The sequence below is a fragment of the Hevea brasiliensis genome, chromosome 6 (genome assembly GCF_030052815.1).
Source record: "Hevea brasiliensis isolate MT/VB/25A 57/8 chromosome 6, ASM3005281v1, whole genome shotgun sequence".
NCBI lineage: Eukaryota > Viridiplantae > Streptophyta > Magnoliopsida > Malpighiales > Euphorbiaceae > Hevea > Hevea brasiliensis.
This window is the reverse complement of record NC_079498.1, coordinates 35495888-35515614: the sequence shown is the minus strand read 5'-3', so window position 1 is coordinate 35515614 and position 19727 is coordinate 35495888. Positions and strand designations below refer to the sequence as shown.

Below are 19727 nucleotides of genomic sequence, written 5' to 3'. Positions count from 1 at the left end.
ATATAAAATTTATAGGAATATGAATTTTAAATTTATATAAATTCTAAAACTAATTTAAATAAATTATTTATAAAATTGCAAACAATTTAAAAATTAAAGGTATTTGTATTCAATAAAAAATTCGCTCTCTTATTCGTACTGTAACGGCCCGGCCCACTAGTGATATTGTCCGCTCTGGGCCGAAGCCCTCGCGGTTTTAAAACGCGTCACTAGGATTTGCCTAGGGTTTTACAGTTACCTGTTGGTGGGATACAAAATTCATGTAAAACCTGCCTTCAGTTATGTATAAGCTCTTTATCAGTTTGTTGGTCTCAGTCTTTGATGGTTTGGAAAATTAGGAACAACTGCTCTTGCGGAAAGAATTTCTAATTCGGTACAAACAATTCAATTGTTCAAAAGATACTAGATTGCATATATAAACTTGCAAAATTCGCTTTAAAGTGCCTAATGATTGACCTTGAATTAGTTTATCTAATATAGCTGTGATGAATTATTTGCCAGTGGTCTGTTCTTGCTTCAATGAATCATCTCTAATGTATTTTTTATTTATTCTAGTGCTATAGGGTAGTGTTGACAGTTGATGCACACACCCATATGTGCCATATGGTAGTGTTGTAAAATGCATCTGTCATCACAAATAATCTTTAGACTGCAAAGGAGCTAAGAAATAATGTCACTTTAGTCATAAGGGCAACATTAGTAGTTTGTGCATAATTCAAAACTGTTGTTTCAGCACTCCTCAAGGCTGCAAGAAAGATTAATTTTAGAGATATTTGAAGCCAAATAGCCTGCAACTGAAAGGTATAATGTGTTTAGACTGTCTATTCCATGAGTTTAAAAAATTTTAGTTGAATTTCTTTATCTGCTTGATTGACAAACTCTGATTTTCACTTTCACTTTTTTTTTTTTTTTGTGCATTATAAATTCTTGGAATAATTGGAAAATGATCTTTGTCAATGACCATCTTGGACTGGTCAAGATTGGTGATCTAGGCCTTGCAGCAATCATACAGGGTTCTCAATCAGCACATAATGTCATAGGTACTTGTTAATTACTCTCATTGAAACACGTAAACTATTATGTCCATTTTAGCTAATTATACTATTTCTTAACTTGCAGTAGCATTTGTTAGGCACCCTAGAATTCATGGCACCAGAATTATACGAATGGGATTACAATAAGCTTGTTGATATTTACTCAATTTGGTAGGTGTGTTTTAGAGATGCTTACATCTGAATATCTTTATGGTGAATGTGTTAACCCGGCACAAATTTACAAGAAAGCGACTTCGGTAAATCATGATGCCAAGATTTATAATTATTATCAAGCTAGAGTATGACATTCATACCATTTCAGTTATGCAGGGAAAGCTTTCTGCTGCATTCTATCAGATTCAGGACTTAAAGAAGAGCGGCTTATTGATGCCTATCATACATTCAACTACCAAGAAGATGATGGGACTAATCATCCTTTCAATTCTTTCTCCTTTTGTTCATTATCTCAAGCATCCATTTACCCATTCAATTTCTGAGAATTTGATGTTTAATCCATTTATTGTGGAATGTGGAATTAGAAAACCATCAAATATATGTATATAAATTATTTTTCTCAATAGTATAGAGAATTTAATATTTTCATATTAAATTCTTGACATTAATTTGTACAAGGTCATTACAATTTATAATATTAAGATTAAATGCAAATTGGTATGAAAAATTTGTTGCAAATTTTTTTTTTTTTGGAGCCAATATTGCTCATGAATTTTTTTTTTCTATTAATATAATTTTTAGTGGATAAATTTTTATTATTAGTGGGGAATTTATCTGTCCACTAAAAGTTGTTTTTTTTTTTACGAAAATTTATTTTGCCACTAGGGGTTGATTTTTTGTGGTGAAAAATTATTTCACCGCTAAAAATAATGTTTAGTGGTGGTCTTTTGTTTCACTGCAAAAACCTTGTAACGCCCTCACCATAGGTAGTCCGTACAATTTACTGTTCCGACGACTCATATCTGTTCGGACAGTCAAAATGTCTGAAACTACACCTAAACTATAGTGAGGAGGCATAAATTAATGAAATAAATATTAAAAAAAATATATAGGAAAAATTTTGAGAAATAAAATAAAATTTAAAGAATTTATTAATTGGTATAAAAAAAAAATAAAATAAAAATAATCCGATGTGCACCATGAAAGGCATTTTGGTCATTTCACCCCTAGAGGTGAATTTTGACTTAAATGTCAAATTAAAATTTGGAAATAGAATAATTAACATAAATTAATTTTATGAATTTGAATTTGAAAAATGAGAAGAGAAAGAAGAAGAAAAGAAAAGAAAAGGAAAGAAAAGAAAAGGAAAGAAAAGAAAAGAAAGGAAATAGATTTATGAAATAAAAAAAAAAAAAAATAAAGTACACATAAATGTATATAAATAGACACAAGAAGACAAAACCCCACCAACCATTCTTCTTCCTCTTCTCTCTTTCTCCTTGCCGTTCCCTTGCTCTCTCCCTCCCCACCATTGTTATCAAGCTTAAAGCTTGATTTCCCAAGCTTTCACTCACCAAAACCCATAGACCCCTTCACAAAAAATTTAGCCCACACCATAAGGAAGCTTTAGATATCCATAAGAAGAAGAAAGATTAAAGTTTGAAGTGGGTCACAAGAGGTTAGTGCACTAATCCCTCTTCTTCTCTTTATTAAACATGAAAAGCATGTTTAGCTAAGCATAAATACCATTAAAACAAAAAGAAAATCTAGAGGAAAGAACCCTTGAATTTTTGGCAGCCATGGAACTTGAAATTTATTGCTTTTAAGTGATGGAAAATGGTTCTATGAGAATGTGTAATTAGTTGAAATGTTTGGGTGTTTGATTGTGTAGTGTTTGTGTAAATTTGAAACTTTGAAAACTAGGGTTTGTGTAAATGTTGAGGACTTTGTGTAAAATGTTGAAATTGATCTATTGGGATGAGATTGTTGCTTATAGAAGTGTATTGCATGCAAATTGAAGTAAGGAAGTTGGAGAAGGTTGAGTTTTGGAAGTGTCAATTTTCTGCAGGTTGTGTTTGTTGAGGGCAGTGTACATTTTAGGCCATAAATAAAATTGTGTGACCCCAATTGGTATGAGGTCAATTGGAGGTGAAACTAGACCCAAAATAGCCCATTTTCCATGAAGAAACCATGCCCAAATTCTGTCCAAAACTTGACCTAAATACTGCCCAAATTCGGATTTCTCTGCAACCCAACCCAGAAAATGACCAAATGAACAGTACGTGTTCATTTGGTCATAACTCTCTCTATACTGGTCCAAATGACCTAAAATTTTAACCATGGAAAGTTTAGACATAGGGCTACACTTTTCATGAAGACCACTTAACCCAGTTTTGCCTTTAACCAATTCAAATTGTTAGCACAAGTTGGGTCACTGAAACTGCCAACCCAGAAAATGACCAAATGAACAGTACGTGTTCATTTGGTCATAACTCTCTATACTGGTCCAAATGACCTAAAATTTTAACCATGGAAAGTTTAGACATAGGGCTACACTTTTCATGAAGACCACTTAACCCAGTTTTGCCTTTAACCAATTCAAAGTGTTAGCACAATTTGGGTCACTGAAACTGCCAACCCAGAAAATGACCAAATGAACAGTACGTGTTCATTTGGTCATAACTCTCTCTATACTGGTCCAAATGACCTAAAATTTTAACCATGGAAAGTTTAGACATAGGGCTACACTTTTCATGAAGACCACTTAACCCAGTTTTGCCTTTAACCAATTCAAATTGTTAGCACAAGTTGGGTCACTGAAACTGCCAACCCAGAAAATGACCAAATGAACAGTACGTGTTCATTTGGTCATAACTCTCTATACGGGTCCAAATGACATAAAATTTTAACCATGGAAAGTTTAGACATAGGGCTACACTTTTCATGAAGACCACTTAACCCAGTTTTGCCTTTAACCAATTCAAATTGTTAGCACAATTTGGGTCACTGAAACTGCCAACCCAGAAAATGACCAAATGAACAGTACGTGTTCATTTGGTCATAACTCTCTCTATACTGGTCCAAATGACCTAAAATTTTAACCATGGAAAGTTTAGACATAGGGCTACACTTTTCATGAAGACCACTTAACCCAGTTTTGCCTTTAGCCAATTCAAATTGTTAGCACAAGTTGGGTCACTGAAACTGCCAACCCAGAAAATGTCCCAAAATACTATTCCTTTGGTATTTTGACTATAACTTGAGTTCTATAACCCCAAACTCAGTGATTCAAAAACTGAAATTCAAGTTTAAACATAGAGGAGCAATTGTTATGAAGGAATTGCGACTAAATAGACATCCCAACCTAGTCAAATTCCTAGATAAAGATAACACATCAACATGAACCTAAAGAAAGGTTCATGGGAAAAATACTATATAGGATAATTAAAATACTCATAAGGAAAATTCAATATTAAAAATGATATGAATATGTAAATTAGGACTAATGTCCTATTAATATGAAATTTATGGTACCAATGAACAGTACTAGATAATAGTAATAGTGCATAGTGCTAAATTAATTAAAAATATTTAATTGCCCATAGTATACCTAGACTTATTTATTTAGTTGGATAAATTGGTATACCAATTAGGGACTACAGATAGCAGTACTGCCTATCGAGAAAATCATGAACTGACAATATATGTCTGGTATGATTGTTCTACAGGCTATATGCCTACTTTATTTCTGGCTTTACAAGCCTGACAGCGGGCCTCGTGCCCGACAGCTGGCCTCGTGCCTGACAGACGTATACTGGATAGACATATGGCTGTCTAACCAGTATACACCCGTACATCTAGCTTTTATAATTTGTTATAGGTTTTCTTGGGCACTGAAAAAAAAAATTAATTAAGACTTAAAATACAATAAGTAATCATAAAAGATCCCAATAATGTTAATTATTTCCAAAGAGCAATAAAAATGTAAAATACCCAGAAATTATGAGTTGCATATATTATTTCAAATTATTAAATTATTGTTATTATAAATTATGCACCACTAAGCGTTATGCTTAGCGCGTTGGTTTTCCATCGCGTAGGTACTGGAGATCAGCCGCAGCAGTGGCAAGAAGACCGATGAGTGCAACGTGAGCTTTGATCAGATCTGCCATTGTCCAGAGTCACCTCACCGGTCTGTTGTATTTTGGTAGGGCCCATGTATAGACTAGTATTTTGGTTCATTATGTTTAGTCATGATGTAATTACTAGTTTATGATGTATTTCATTTTGGACTTGTAATTAAACTTTGAGATTGAAATGAAAACTTATAATTTTTTATCTATGAATTTCTATATGAATGCAATAGATAATACTTCATTTTGAGATCTCATAAATAATTGTAAATGATATGATATATGAGAATATGATATGGAAATGTGTAAAATGAATATGGACATGTTAACAGGTGATTAGGGGAATCCGCCAGATGCTAATAAAATAAGGGAGGCTCTGTCCGGGTCTCCACAGAAATAAGATATATAAAAAAAAAAAAAATTTTACACATAGAATACATGTTTTAAATGACATCAAAAGTTTACAATATATATGATAAAACAAGATAGGGTGCTCCGGCACCGAATGTGGCACTTCTTGCTCGACTATACGGTAGACGGGTAAGGGGCGTCACATTTAGTGGTATCAGAGCAGAGGTTTAGGCGGTCCTAGACCTAGATAGATAGAAAGAAATAGTTGCATCACTTGCATGGGCCTTTAAATAGAGTCGAGGTGACACTAATGCAGATCTGTTCTTTGTCTGTTTTATAGGATCGATGGCATCTGATCCTTCAGAACACGGACCTCCGAGACCGATAGAGGAGGAAGTAGAGAGTCACGCACCTGCTCCTAGTCGGGGGAGAAGTGGTAGTAGAGCAGAGTCATCTCGAGGTACTGTGAGTAGGGCACAGCAGGCCTTCTATGAACAGATGACACAGCTGTTCCGTCAGTTCGCCGGAGCCATTCCACAGCCACAGCCACAGCCACCTCCACCTCCACAGCCACAGCCACAGCCACAGCCACCTCCACCTCCACAGCCACAGCCACAGCCACCACCACCACCACCACCTGTACAGCCACCTCCACCCCCACAGCCGCAACCTATACACAGATCTCCACTAGAGAGACTGCGAAAGTATGGGGCAGTTGACTTCAGAGGTAAGAGGGATGATGATCCAGCTGCAGCAGAGTATTGGCTGGAGAGGACAGAGAGGGTATTGCAGCAGTTGCATTGCACCCCAGAGCAGCAGTTGGAGTGTACTCTATCACTGCTACAGGAGGATGCATATAGATGGTGGGTGACAGTATCTAGAGTAGTACAGCCTGCACAGATCACCTGGGAGTTCTTTCTGGCTGAATTCAGAAAGAAATACATCAGTCATGTGTACTTGGAGGCCAGAAGAAGAGAATTCCTGGCACTGAGACAGAGGCAGCTGACAGTCTCTGAATATGAGCGAGAATTCGTGAGACTTAGCGAATATGCATTGGAGTTGATGCCAACAGAGGTTCATAAATGCAGAAGATTTGAGGATGGACTGAATGACAACATCAGGTTGATAGTGACATCTCACCACTTCACAGATTTCTCTCTGTTGATAGCATCAGCCCTTGATGTGGAGAGAGTCAGAAATGAAGAGCAGTCCAGAAAGGATAGGCAACGCAAGAGGGGTTCTGGGTCTGGTCAGTCCGGTTCAGCAGACACGGGTAGTAAGAGACCCAAGGAGTCTCAGGGTCAGACTCAAGGTCGGGGCAAGAAACAGAAGTCTCGGTTTGCTCCAAGGAGAGGAGGAGGACAATCTGGTGCATCAGTGGGTAGTTCACCAGGTGCAGTTACACGGGGATCAGCCCCACCACCTGCTTGTGTACATTGTGGTAGACCCCATAGAGGAGAGTGTAGATTGTTGACAGGTGGATGTTTCAGATGTGGGTCTACGGATCACTTCCTGAAGGATTGTCCACAGAGGAACACTAGTGCTCCCACTGCTCCACCTCAGATGGCGAGGTGCGCAAAGACACGAGGGGTAGGAGACTGCGAGGCCCGAGCACACTGGCACATCACAGAGGCCTACTGCAGAGACAGTCCAGAGGCAGGAGATTAGGGTAGCACCTCGTGCTTATGCCATGAGAGCTCGAGATGAGCCAGAGCCAGCTGATGTCATTAGAGGTACATTTTCTTTTTATGACCTACTAGTATGTGCATTGATTGATCCGGGTTCCACACATTCATATGTGTGCATCACACCACCAGTTGATAGAGGGGTACAAGTAGAGGAGCTAGAGGAGGACATACAAGTCACAAACCCTTTAGGCCATAGTGTCATGGTGAAAAAGGTCTACAAGGGTTGTCCTCTGAAAACACAAGGGTATGAGTTTTTAGCTGACTTGATTGAGCTACCATTCCATGAGTTCGATGTGATATTAGGTATGGACTGGTTATCACGTCATCAGGCGATGGTAGATTGTCGGCTAAAGAGGATGTCACTACAGACAGTAGATGGGGATGTGATTACAGTTGTGGGTGAAGGAACGGGTTGTCTTTCCACCATCATATCAGCCACAACAGCCAGAAGATTGATAAGAAAGGGCTGTGAGGCTTTCTTAGCACATGTGGTTGATACCAGGAAGACTAGCCCAAGCATGCAGGAGATCCCCACTGTATGTGATTTTCCGGATGTGTTTCCGGAAGAGTTGCCGGGTTTGCCACCCAATAGAGAAGTGGAGTTTGCTATAGAGGTTATGCCGGGTACTGCACCAATGTCCATTGCTCCATATAGGATGGCACCTCTCGAATCGAGAGAGTTGAAAGTTCGATTCACAGGAGCTACTAGACAAAGGCTTCATACGCCTAGTGTGTCACTGCAGGGAGCACCAGTGCTATTTGAGAAGAAGAAGGACTGTACCCTTCTACTATGTATAGACTACTGGCGGTGAATAAGATATCTGTGAAAAACAAATACCCTTTACCTAGGGTAGATGACCTGTTTGATCAGTTGAGGGGAGCTGGAGTATTCTCCAAGATAGATCTTAGATCAGGCTATCACCAGTTGAGAGTGAAGGAGACAGATGTTCCTAAAACTGCTTTCAGGACCCGGTATGGACACTATGAGTTCCTAGTGATGCCATTTGGGCTAACAAATGCACCAGCAGCTTTCATGGACCTAATGAACCGCATCTTTCATCCCTACTTGGATCGGTTTGTTGTGGTCTTTATAGATGATATCTTGGTGTATTCTAAGAACCGGGAAGAGCATGATGAACACCTGAGAGTAGTACTACAGACACTGCGGGAAAAACAGTTGTATGCCAAGTTATCCAAGTGTGACTTCTGGTTGGATGAGATATCCTTTCTTGGACACATTGTGTCAGCAGATGGAATCAGGGTAGATCCAAGGAAGATTGAAGCAATAGTTGAATGGAAGCCTCCCAAAAATGTAACAGAAGTCAGAAGCTTTTTGGGGTTAGCTGGATACTACAGGAGATTTGTGAAGGGATTTTCCCTTATAGCAGCCCCATTGACTAAGTTACTGCATAAGAATGCAAAGTTTGACTGGAATGAAAAATGTCAAACCAGTTTTGAGAAGCTAAAGGCTATGCTTACAGAAGCTCCAGTGTTGACACAGCCAGAGTCAGAGAAAGACTATGTGATCTATAGTGATGCCTCTCACAATGGGCTTGGGTGTGTTCTAATGCAGGAAGGGAAAGTAGTTGCCTATGCTTCTAGACAGCTAAGGCCACATGAAAAGAACTACCCAACTCATGATCTGGAATTGGCGGCAATAATATTTGCATTGAAGATATGGAGGCATTACCTATATGGTGAGAAGTGTTACATCTACACTGATCACAAGAGTCTAAAGTACTTGCCAACTCGTAGGAACTCAACTGAGACAGAGGAGATGGATTGAATTCCTTAAAGACTATGACTGTGTGATCGACTACCATCCTGGGAAAGCAAATATAGTGGCTGACGCCCTAAGCAGGAAGTCCATGATGGCTTTGAGAGCATTGAATGCTCAGTTGTCTTTAGCACAGGATGGGGTACTTTGGCTGAGTTGTGTGTAAAGCCAAGTTTGTTACAGCAAATACAAGAGGCACAGTAAAGGGATGAAAAGTTGCTAACTGTTATGGGCAGAACTCAAGAGGGGAAGGAGACTGATTATGAGTTGAAAGGAGATGGGTGCCTATACTATAAAGGCAGAATATGTGTACCAAGAGATGAGGAACTGAAGAAGAATATCTTAAAAGAGGCGCACAGTAGCTTCCATGCTATGCACCTGTGAAGTACCAAGATGTACCAAGACACGAAAACACATTATTGGTAGCCTGGAATGAAGAAAGAGATTGGTGATTTTGTGACTAGATGTTTGACATGCCAGCAGGTTAAGGCTGAGCATCAGGTTCCATCAGGGTTGTTGCAACCTATATCCATACCAGAATGGAAATGGGACCGCATTACCATGGATTTTGTGACTGGGCTACCATTGACACAGAGGAAGCATGATACTATATGGGTGATTGTGGATAGATTGACCAAGTCAGCTCATTTCCTACCAGTTAGAACCAACTACTCATTAGAGAGATTAGCAGAAATTTACATAGATGAGATAGTCCGGCTACATGGAGTGCCAACATCGATCATATCTGACCGAGACTCGAGATTTACTTCGAGGTTTTGGAAGAGGCTACAGGAGTCTTTAGGCACTCGACTACACTTCAGTACGGCTTTTCATCCACAGACGGATGGACAGTCAGAACGGGTGATTCAGGTAACCCTTAGAACCTAGTAAATTATTATAAATGTTAAAAGACTACTAAAAATGACATGAATCACATAATAGGTATTGGAGGATATGTTGAGAAGCTGCATCATTGATTTTGAAGGAAGTTGGGAGAAGTATCTTCCTTTGGTAGAGTTTGCTTACAACAATAGCTACCAAGCCAGTATAAAAATGGCTCCATATGAAGCGTTGTATGGGAGGAGATGTAGAACTCCCTTATGCTGGACAGAAATGGGTGAGGAGAAAATAGTGGGCCCATTTAGTGAGACAGACAGAGGAAAAGTGAAACTCATCAGAGACAATTTGAAGGTCGCCTTGGACAGAGAAGTCATATGCCGAGGAGAAAAGATATAGAGAATGAGGTTGGCGAGAATGTGTTTCTAAAGGTATCACCTTGGAAAAAAGTGCTAAGATTTGTTAAAAATGCTAAGTTGAGCCCTAGGTTTATTGGTCCATACGATGTCATTGAGCGTGTGGGTCCAGAGCCTCTGAGCTAGCTTTACCACCGAAATGGACAAGATCCACGGTGTATTCCATGTGTCGATGCTCAGAGATACAGATCGATCCTTCACATGTCATTTCAAAGAGAGGAGATAATTGTGCAACCTGATTTGACATATGAAGAAGAACCAGTTAGAATCTTGGCACGGGAAGTGAAAGAACTCAGAAATAAGAGGATCCCACTAGTGAAAGTCTTGTGGAGACACCACAACACGGAAGAAGCGACATGGGAGAGCGAAGAGACGATGAGGCAGCAGTTCCCTCAGCTCTTCACATTAGGTAAATTTCGAGGACGAAATTTCTATTAGAGGGGAAGAATTGTAACGCCCTCACCATAGGTAGTCCATACAATTTACTGTTCCGACGACTCATATCTGTTCGGACAGTCAAAATGTCTGGAACTACACCTAAACTATAGTGAGGAGGCATAAATTAATGAAATAAATATTAAAAAAAAAATATAGGAAAAATTTTGAGAAATAAAATAAAATTTAAAGAATTTATTAATTGGTATAAAAAAAAATAAAATAAAAATAATCCGATGTGCACCATGAAAGGCATTTTGGTCATTTCACCCCTAGAGGTGAATTTTGACTTAAATGTCAAATTAAAATTTGGAAATAGAATAATTAACATAAATTAATTTTATGAATTTGAATTTGAAAAATGAGAAGAGAAAGAAGAAGAAAAGAAAAGAAAAGGAAAGAAAAGAAAAGGAAAGAAAAGAAAAGAAAGGAAATAGATTTATGAAATAAAAAAAAAATAAATAAAGTACACATAAATGTATATAAATAGACACAAGAAGACAAAACCCCACCAACCATTCTTCTTCCTCTTCTCTCTTTCTCCTTGCCGTTCCCTTGCTCTCTCCCTCCCCACCATTGTTATCAAGCTTAAAGCTTGATTTCCCAAGCTTTCACTCACCAAAACCCATAGACCCCTTCACAAAAAATTTAGCCCACACCATAAGGAAGCTTTAGATACCCATAAGAAGAAGAAAGATTAAAGTTTGAAGTGGGTCACAAGAGGTTAGTGCACTAATCCCTCTTCTTCTCTTTATTAAACATGAAAAGCATGTTTAGCTAAGCATAAATACCATTAAAACAAAAAGAAAATCTAGAGGAAAGAACCCTTGAATTTTTGGCAGCCATGGAACTTGAAATTTATTGCTTTTAAGTGATGGAAAATGGTTCTATGAGAATGTGTAATTAGTTGAAATGTTTGGGTGTTTGATTGTGTAGTGTTTGTGTAAATTTGAAACTTTGAAAACTAGGGTTTGTGTAAATGTTGAGGACTTTGTGTAAAATGTTGAAATTGATCTATTGGGATGAGATTGTTGCTTATAGAAGTGTATTGCATGCAAATTGAAGTAAGGAAGTTGGAGGAGGTTGAGTTTTGGAAGTGTCAATTTTCTGCAGGTTGTGTTTGTTGAGGGCAGTGTACATTTTAGGCCATAAATAAAATTGTGTGACCCCAATTGGTATGAGGCCAATTGGAGATGAAACTAGACCCAAAATAGCCCATTTTCCATGAAAAAACCATGCCCAAATTCTGTCCAAAACTTGACCTAAATACTGCCCAAACTCGGATTTCTCTGCAACCCAACCCAGAAAATGACCAAATGAACAGTACATGTTCATTTGGTCATAACTCTCTCTATACTGGTCCAAATGACCTAACATTTTAACCATGGAAAGTTTAGACATAGGGATACACTTTTCATGAAGACCACTTAACCCAGTTTTGCCTTTAACCAATTCAAATTGTTAGCACAAGTTGGGTCACTGAAACTGCCAACCCAGAAAATGACCAAATGAACAGTACGTGTTCATTTGGTCATAACTCTCTCTATACTGGTCCAAATGACCTAAAATTTTAACCATGGAAAGTTTAGACATAGGGCTACACTTTTCATGAGGACCACTTAACCCAGTTTTGCCTTTAACCAATTCAAATTGTTAGCACAAGTTGGGTCACTGAAACTGCCAACCCAGAAAATGACCAAATGAACAGTACGTGTTCATTTGGTCATAACTCTCTCTATACTGGTCCAAATGACCTAAAATTTTAACCATGGAAAGTTTATACATAGGGCTACACTTTTCATGAAGACCACTTAACCCAGTTTTGCCTTTAATCAATTCAAATTGTTAGCAAAAGTTGGGTCACTGAAACTGCCAACCCAAAAAATGACCAAATGAACAGTACGTGTTCATTTGGTCATAACTCTCTCTATACTGGTCCAAATGACCTAAAATTTTAACCATGGAAAGTTTAGACATAGGGCTACACTTTTCATGAAGACCACTTAACCCAGTTTTGCCTTTAACCAATTCAAATTGTTAGCACAATTTGGGTCACTGAAACTGCCAACCCAGAAAATGACCAAATGAACAGTACGTGTTCATTTGGTCATAACTCTCTCTATATTGGTCCAAATGACCTAAAATTTTAACCATGGAAAGTTTAGACATAGGGCTACACTTTTCATGAAGACCACTTAACCCAGTTTTGCCTTCAACCAATTCAAATTGTTAGCACAATTTGGGTCACTGAAACTGCCAACCCAGAAAATGACCAAATGAACAGTAATTTGGTCATAACTCTCTCTATACTGGTCCAAATGACCTAAAATTTTAACCATGGAAAGTTTAGACATAGGGCTACACTTTTCATGAAGACCACTTAACCCAGTTTTGCCTTTAGCCAATTCAAATTGTTAGCACAAGTTGGGTCACTGAAACTGCCAACCCAGAAAATGTCCCAAAATACTATTCCTTTGGTATTTTGACCATAACTTGAGTTCTATAACCCCAAACTCAGTGATTCAAAAACTGAAATTCAAGTTTAAACATAGAGGAGCAATTGTTATGAAGGAATTGTGACTAAATAGACATCCCAACCTAGTCAAATTCCTAGATAAAGATAACACATCAACATGAACCTAAAGAAAGGTTCATGGGAAAAATGCTATATAGGATAATTAAAATACTCATAAGGAAAATTCAATATTAAAAATGATATGAATATTTAAATTAGGACTAATGTCCTATTAATATGAAATTTATGGTACCAATGAACAGTACTAGATAATAGTAATAGTGCATAGTGCTAAATTAATTAAAAATATTTAATTGCCCATAGTATACCTAGACTTATTTATTTAGTTGGATAAATTGGTATACCAATTAGGGACTACAGATAGCAGTACTGCCTACCGAGAAAATCATGAACTGACAATATATGTCTGGTATGATTGTTCTACAGGCTATATGCCTACTTTATTTATGGCTTTACAAGCGACGTGAACCTCGTGCGACCGGTGGCCTCGTGCACGACAGACGATATCTTGGATAGACATATGGTGTCTAACCAAGATACACCGTACATCTAGCTTTTATAATTTGTTATAGGTTTTCTTGGGCACTGAAAAAAAAAATTAATTAAGACTTAAAATACAATAAGTAATCATAAAAGATCCCAATAATGTTAATTATTTCCAAAGAGCAATAAAAATGTAAAATACCCAGAAATTATGAGTTGCATATATTGTTTCAAATTATTAAATTATTTTTATTATAAATTATGCAACACTAATCATTATGCTTACCTTCTTGTTTTTCCATCGCGTAGGTATCGGAGATCGTACTTGGCAGCGCAGCAGTGAGTGCAATGCAGAGCTTTGATCGGATCTGCCATTGTCCGAGTCACCTCACCTGGCATTTGTATTTTGGTAGGGCCCATGTATAGACTAGTATTTTGGTTCATTATGTTTAGTCATGATGTAATTACTAGTTTATGATGTATTTCATTTTGGACTTGTAATTAAACTTTGAGATTGAAATGAAAACTTGTAATTTATTATCTATGAATTTCTATATGAATGCAATAGATAATACTTCATTTTGAGATCTCATAAATAATTGTAAATGATATGATACATGAGAATATGATATGGAAATGTGTAAAATGAATATGGACATGTTAACAGGTGATTAGGGGAATCCGCCAGATGCTAATAAAATAAGGGAGGCTCTGTCCGGGTCTCCACAGAAATAAGATATATAAAAAAAAAAAAAAATTCTACACATAGAATACATGTTTTAAATGACATCAAAAGTTTACAATAGATATGATAAAACAAGATAGGGTGCTCTGGCACCGAATGTGGCACTTCTTGCTCGACTATACGGTAGACGGGTAAGGGGCGTCACAAACCTTTTGTGACATTTTTTTTTGGCAAACTAGTGGCAATTTTAAGATTCATCATTAAAGTTTTTAGAGGTGAAATTTGAGGCTTTAGTGGTGAATTCCCCTCCCCGCAAAAAAAGATCTTGTTTTGTTCTAGTGGCAAAATACGATTTGAGTTTGATTTATATTATAATTATAATTTTTATTATAATTATTTTTAGAAAAGTATAAATGTCTGATTTTTAATTTATTTTATAAAAATTGATTTTTTAAAAAATAAAAATTATGATTTTTTAAAAAATAAAAATTATGATTTTTTTTATATAAAAAGAGGAAATTATAATTTTAATGAACTCTTGTTTATAAACTTTTGTTTTGATTTGCAATAAAAAAAAAACTTAGTTAAGTAGAAGTAACTACAATTAAGACTATGAATTTAAACTTATATAAATTCAAAATTAACTTAAATAAATTATAATAAATTATTTATAAAATTTTAAATAATTTAAAAATTAAGAATATTTGTGTCCGATCAAAAGTTTACCCTCTTATTTGTATATTCATATATAATTATAGATAAATAGATTATAGATTATAGATATAGATAGATTATAGATATATTCTTAATTTATATAAAATACTTTTAAGAGGTTATTTTTATAATTTTTTAACTTTACAAATAATTTTATTTTTGTGTTAACTATATAGTACAATAGTAATTCGTCATTTCTATTTTCTAAACAACATCTTTATCCATTCATTTTTTTTTTCAAATTCGTTATAATATATAATTATTTTATTTTATTACATTTAAGTCAATAATTTAATTAATTATAGAGTACAAATTTTCTTAAAAATTTTAACTAATTAAAACATAATAATTCATAAATCTTTTCTATAAAATGATTTATAAATTAATAAATATTTTTATTTATGTAATTAACTTTATTAATATTAAAATTTTAATTTTAATTAAAATAATTAAATTATATATATATAAATAAAAAATATAAATTATATACTATTATTGCACGTACCTTAAAAAAGCTTGTCAGAATATATATATATATATATATATATATATATATATATATATATATATATATATATATATCCCATAATTATATCGTAATTTAACTGGACAATGAATTTTTGATTTAGTGAAAAAATATTTTATCTTAACTATGTGAAATTCTATTTAATAAATAATGGATAGCATATACTTGAAATACTATTCTATTCTTAATATTCATTATTCATTGCATATCCCACTGACAAAGAAAGATAAGAATTGCATTGCCCATTAATAAATGGTGGTGGAATTGTAACGGTCAATCAGATTACTACTTTTTATAGTATAGATATAAATATATATAATTAATATGTTGTAGCTTATCTTATTATAATGACTAATTTTTATAATATTAAGAGGGTAATTATTAAATAATTCGTAACTTATATATATATATAAAATTTATAGGAATATGAATTTTAAATTTATATAAATTCTAAAACTAATTTAAATAAATTGTTTATAAAATTGCAAACAATTTAAAAATTAAAGGTATTTGTATTCAATAAAAAATTCGCTCTCTTATTCGTACTGTAACGGCCCGGCCCACTAGTGATATTGTCCGCTCTGGGCCGAAGCCCTCACGTTTTTAAAACGCGTCACTAGGAGTTACGAACTGCCAACTTATAAACCCAGCATCTCTCCTGTGTTTTGTCGATGTGGGATTTGCCTAGGGTGTTACAATCCACCCCCCTTATGGGACTCAGCGTCCTCGCTGAGGTTTGCCCCACCATCGTTCAAGATTGCACGCGGAGCGGCTCTGATACCACAAATGTAACGGCCCGGCCCACTAGTGATATTGTCTGCTCTGGGCCGAAGCCCTCACGGTTTTAAAACGCGTCATTAGGGGTTACGAACCACCAACTTATAAACCCAGCATCTCTCCCGTGTTTTGTCGATGTGGGATTTGCCTAGGGTGTTACACGTACATTAATATATAACTAGTTTTTTTTATTATTTTAAATATGCACTGCACGGTATTATACTCGTTATAAAATTCGTAATTAATTTTTTATATAATTTCCATTAATTTTTTATATATTATATAATACTACCATAATATTATAAATACTTTATTCAATTATTTAAATTAAAATATTAATTTGAATATCATTTTAATTAATTATATAAAAAATATTTATTAATTTAAAAATTATTTATTATTCAATTATATTTTTATGAAAATTATATATTATTTTCTTTTCTTTTTAATAAAAAATTTGATTTGCATACATTTTGTTTTAATTTTTCATAATTTAAAATAATGTTAACTTGTACAATAAAATTGCATATCTACATTAATATTAAAGAAAATTATTTGTAAAATTAGAAAATAGAATATTTTGTGAAATGAATTTTTGTAAGTTTAGTGTATTATTATCATAAAATTTTCATTTTTATTATATTGAAATCTTGAAATTTTATATTGTGACATTGTTTAATACAAAAAATTTTAAAAATCTATTTAATATATTAATTATTTAATATATTTAATAAATATTTTTATTTTTTAAAATGTAGATTATATTATATATGTTATAAAGTACATTATTGATTAGAATATAAATTAAATTTAATTATACATGTTCCAATTATATGTGTATATGTATATTAGTTTAAGTTTCTAATTTTAAATTAAAAATTATAACAAAATTTTTGTAAAATAATTAAAAAAAATAAGATTTTTAAAAGAAAAAAAATGAAATTTTATATTATTAATATTTAATGAAGAATATTTTTATTAGTTCAAAAAGTTGGTCCCTCATTTCGCACTTACAAATATATTATATTGTATATAGTCTATTATTAAAAATGTCATGTCTGAATATTATAATATATGTAAATATTTAAATTGCTTTTGTTAATTAAATAATCTAATTAGACTATTTGCTAAAATTGAAAATAATACCAAAGTTGGAGATTAAATTGATAAAAATTAAAAGGTTTGGCTAAAATTGAATAAATTTATAAAGGTTTTATTTTTTTAGTTTAGTCATTAAATAATAATATAAAATTTATATAAATAGATAAAAATTTGAAATGAATGAGTATTTAAATTTTATATTATGATTTTTTTATTATATTTTAATATAAAATTAAAATTTATTTTTATTTTAAATAATTGATTATCTAAATAAAGTCTAAATAATTTTTATGAATAGTAATTTTTAAAAATTTTTAATATATTTGTAAATTGTAATATTTTATTAATGTAAAAAATATAATTAATTTGAAAATATGAGTAATTAATAAAAAATTCTAAGCACTACTTTAATTTTATTTAAAATTCTAGTTGATTTATTAAAATTGTAAAATTAGTGTTAGTTTAATTTTATTTTAGTCAAAATTGAAATGCAATTATAATAATTTCAAGAAAGTTTTAAATAAAAATTAGTTTTTAATTTATTATATTCAACAATAATTTGTGAATATAAAATTATTTATTTTTATTCTTAATAAAAATGAAATAAATAAAATTTGTTTATATATGAAACTAAATTTTAAATAATTAATAATGGCTATAAATTTATGATTAATAATGTGGTTCTTGTACTTGAATTGGATTAAAAGTTCAAATTTTTTATTCTAATATATAGTTAATGCTAAATTTTTATTTAATTAGATATTTAATTTTTTTAGTAATATTTTTTAATTATGTTATTATAATACATCTTTTTTTATAAGTAGAATTATTATTAAAATAATATTAAAATTTTATTTTATATTAATTATTGTAATATTAAAAAATGAAGTTATTAAGTATTTAGTGATAAATATTTCATCGCTAAAAGTTATTAGTTGCAGTAGTATTTAGTGATAAAAAATGAAGTTATTAAGTATTTAGTGATAAATATTAAAAAACACGTAAACGATTATGTCCATTTTAGCTAATTATACTATTTCTTAACTTGCAGTAGCATTTGTTAGGCACCCTAGAATTCATGGCACCAGAATTATACGAATGGGATTACAATAAGCTTGTTGATGTTTACTCAATTTGGTAGGTGTGTTTTAGAGATGCTTACATCTGAATATCTTTATGGTGAATGTGTTAACCCGGCACAAATTTGCAAGAAAGCGACTTCGGTAAATCATGATGCCAAGATTTGTAATTATTATCAAGCTAGAGTATGACATTCATACCATTTCAGTTATGCAGGGAAAGCTTTCTGCTGCATTCTATCAGATTCAGGACTTAAAGAAGAGCGGCTTATTGATGCCTATCATACATTCAACTACCAAGAAGATGATGGGACTAATCATCCTTTCAATTCTTTCTCCTTTTGTTCATTATCTCAAGCATCCATTTACCCATTCAATTTCTGAGAATTTGATGTTTAATCCATTTATTGTGGAATGTGGAATTAGAAAACCATCAAATATATGTATATAAATTATTTTTCTCAATAGTATAGAGAATTTAATATTTTCATATTAAATTCTTGACATTAATTTGTACAAGGTCATTACAATTTATAATATTAAGATTAAATGCAAATTGGTATGAAAAATTTGTTGCAAATTTTTTTTTTTTTGGAGCCAATATTGCTCATGAATTTTTTTTTCTATTAATATAATTTTTAGTGGATAAATTTTTATTATTAGTGGGGAATTTATCTGTCCACTAAAAGTTGTTTTTTTTTTTACGAAAATTTATTTTGCCACTAGGGGTTGATTTTTTGTGGTGAAAAATTATTTCACCGCTAAAAATAATGTTTAGTGGTGGTCTTTTGTTTCACTGCAAAAACCTTTTGTGACATTTTTTTTTGGCAAACTAGTGGCAATTTTAAGATTCATTGTCGACACCATATTTTGGCCGATCCCCAAAATACTTTGAAACCGATCCCCGGTGCTAAGTTTCCTCGGAGTAGCTAATCACGTTTCCGATCCCTCTTTGGTAGGCGGTCACATTTCCGACCTCTCCTCGCAAAGACGTGAATCAATGATAAGTCCTACGCATCCCTTGAAACTCAGCCGATCTCTCAAATCATTTACCGATCCTTCAAACCCGTTGCCGGATTTCCGGACCTGTCAAGAATATTCCCGATCTCTGTTGATAAATGAAGTGAACTAGCACTAGATCTTTTCCTACCAGTTTTATTGCCGACCTCCTTTCCGAAAGTTTAAGAGCTAAAGTGTTGG

At 33.6% G+C, this 19727-nt stretch overlaps 1 long non-coding RNA gene across 1 annotated transcript; it reads left to right on the top strand.

The window, feature by feature from the left end:
• Nucleotides 1-249: 249 nt before the first annotated feature.
• LOC131180973 (uncharacterized) lies at nucleotides 250-1701 on the top strand. Its single transcript, XR_009149621.1, has 4 exons — nucleotides 250-801; nucleotides 980-1040; nucleotides 1120-1205; nucleotides 1357-1701. It is a non-coding gene; the product is annotated as an uncharacterized LOC131180973 (long non-coding RNA).
• Nucleotides 1702-19727: the final 18026 nt, after the last annotated feature.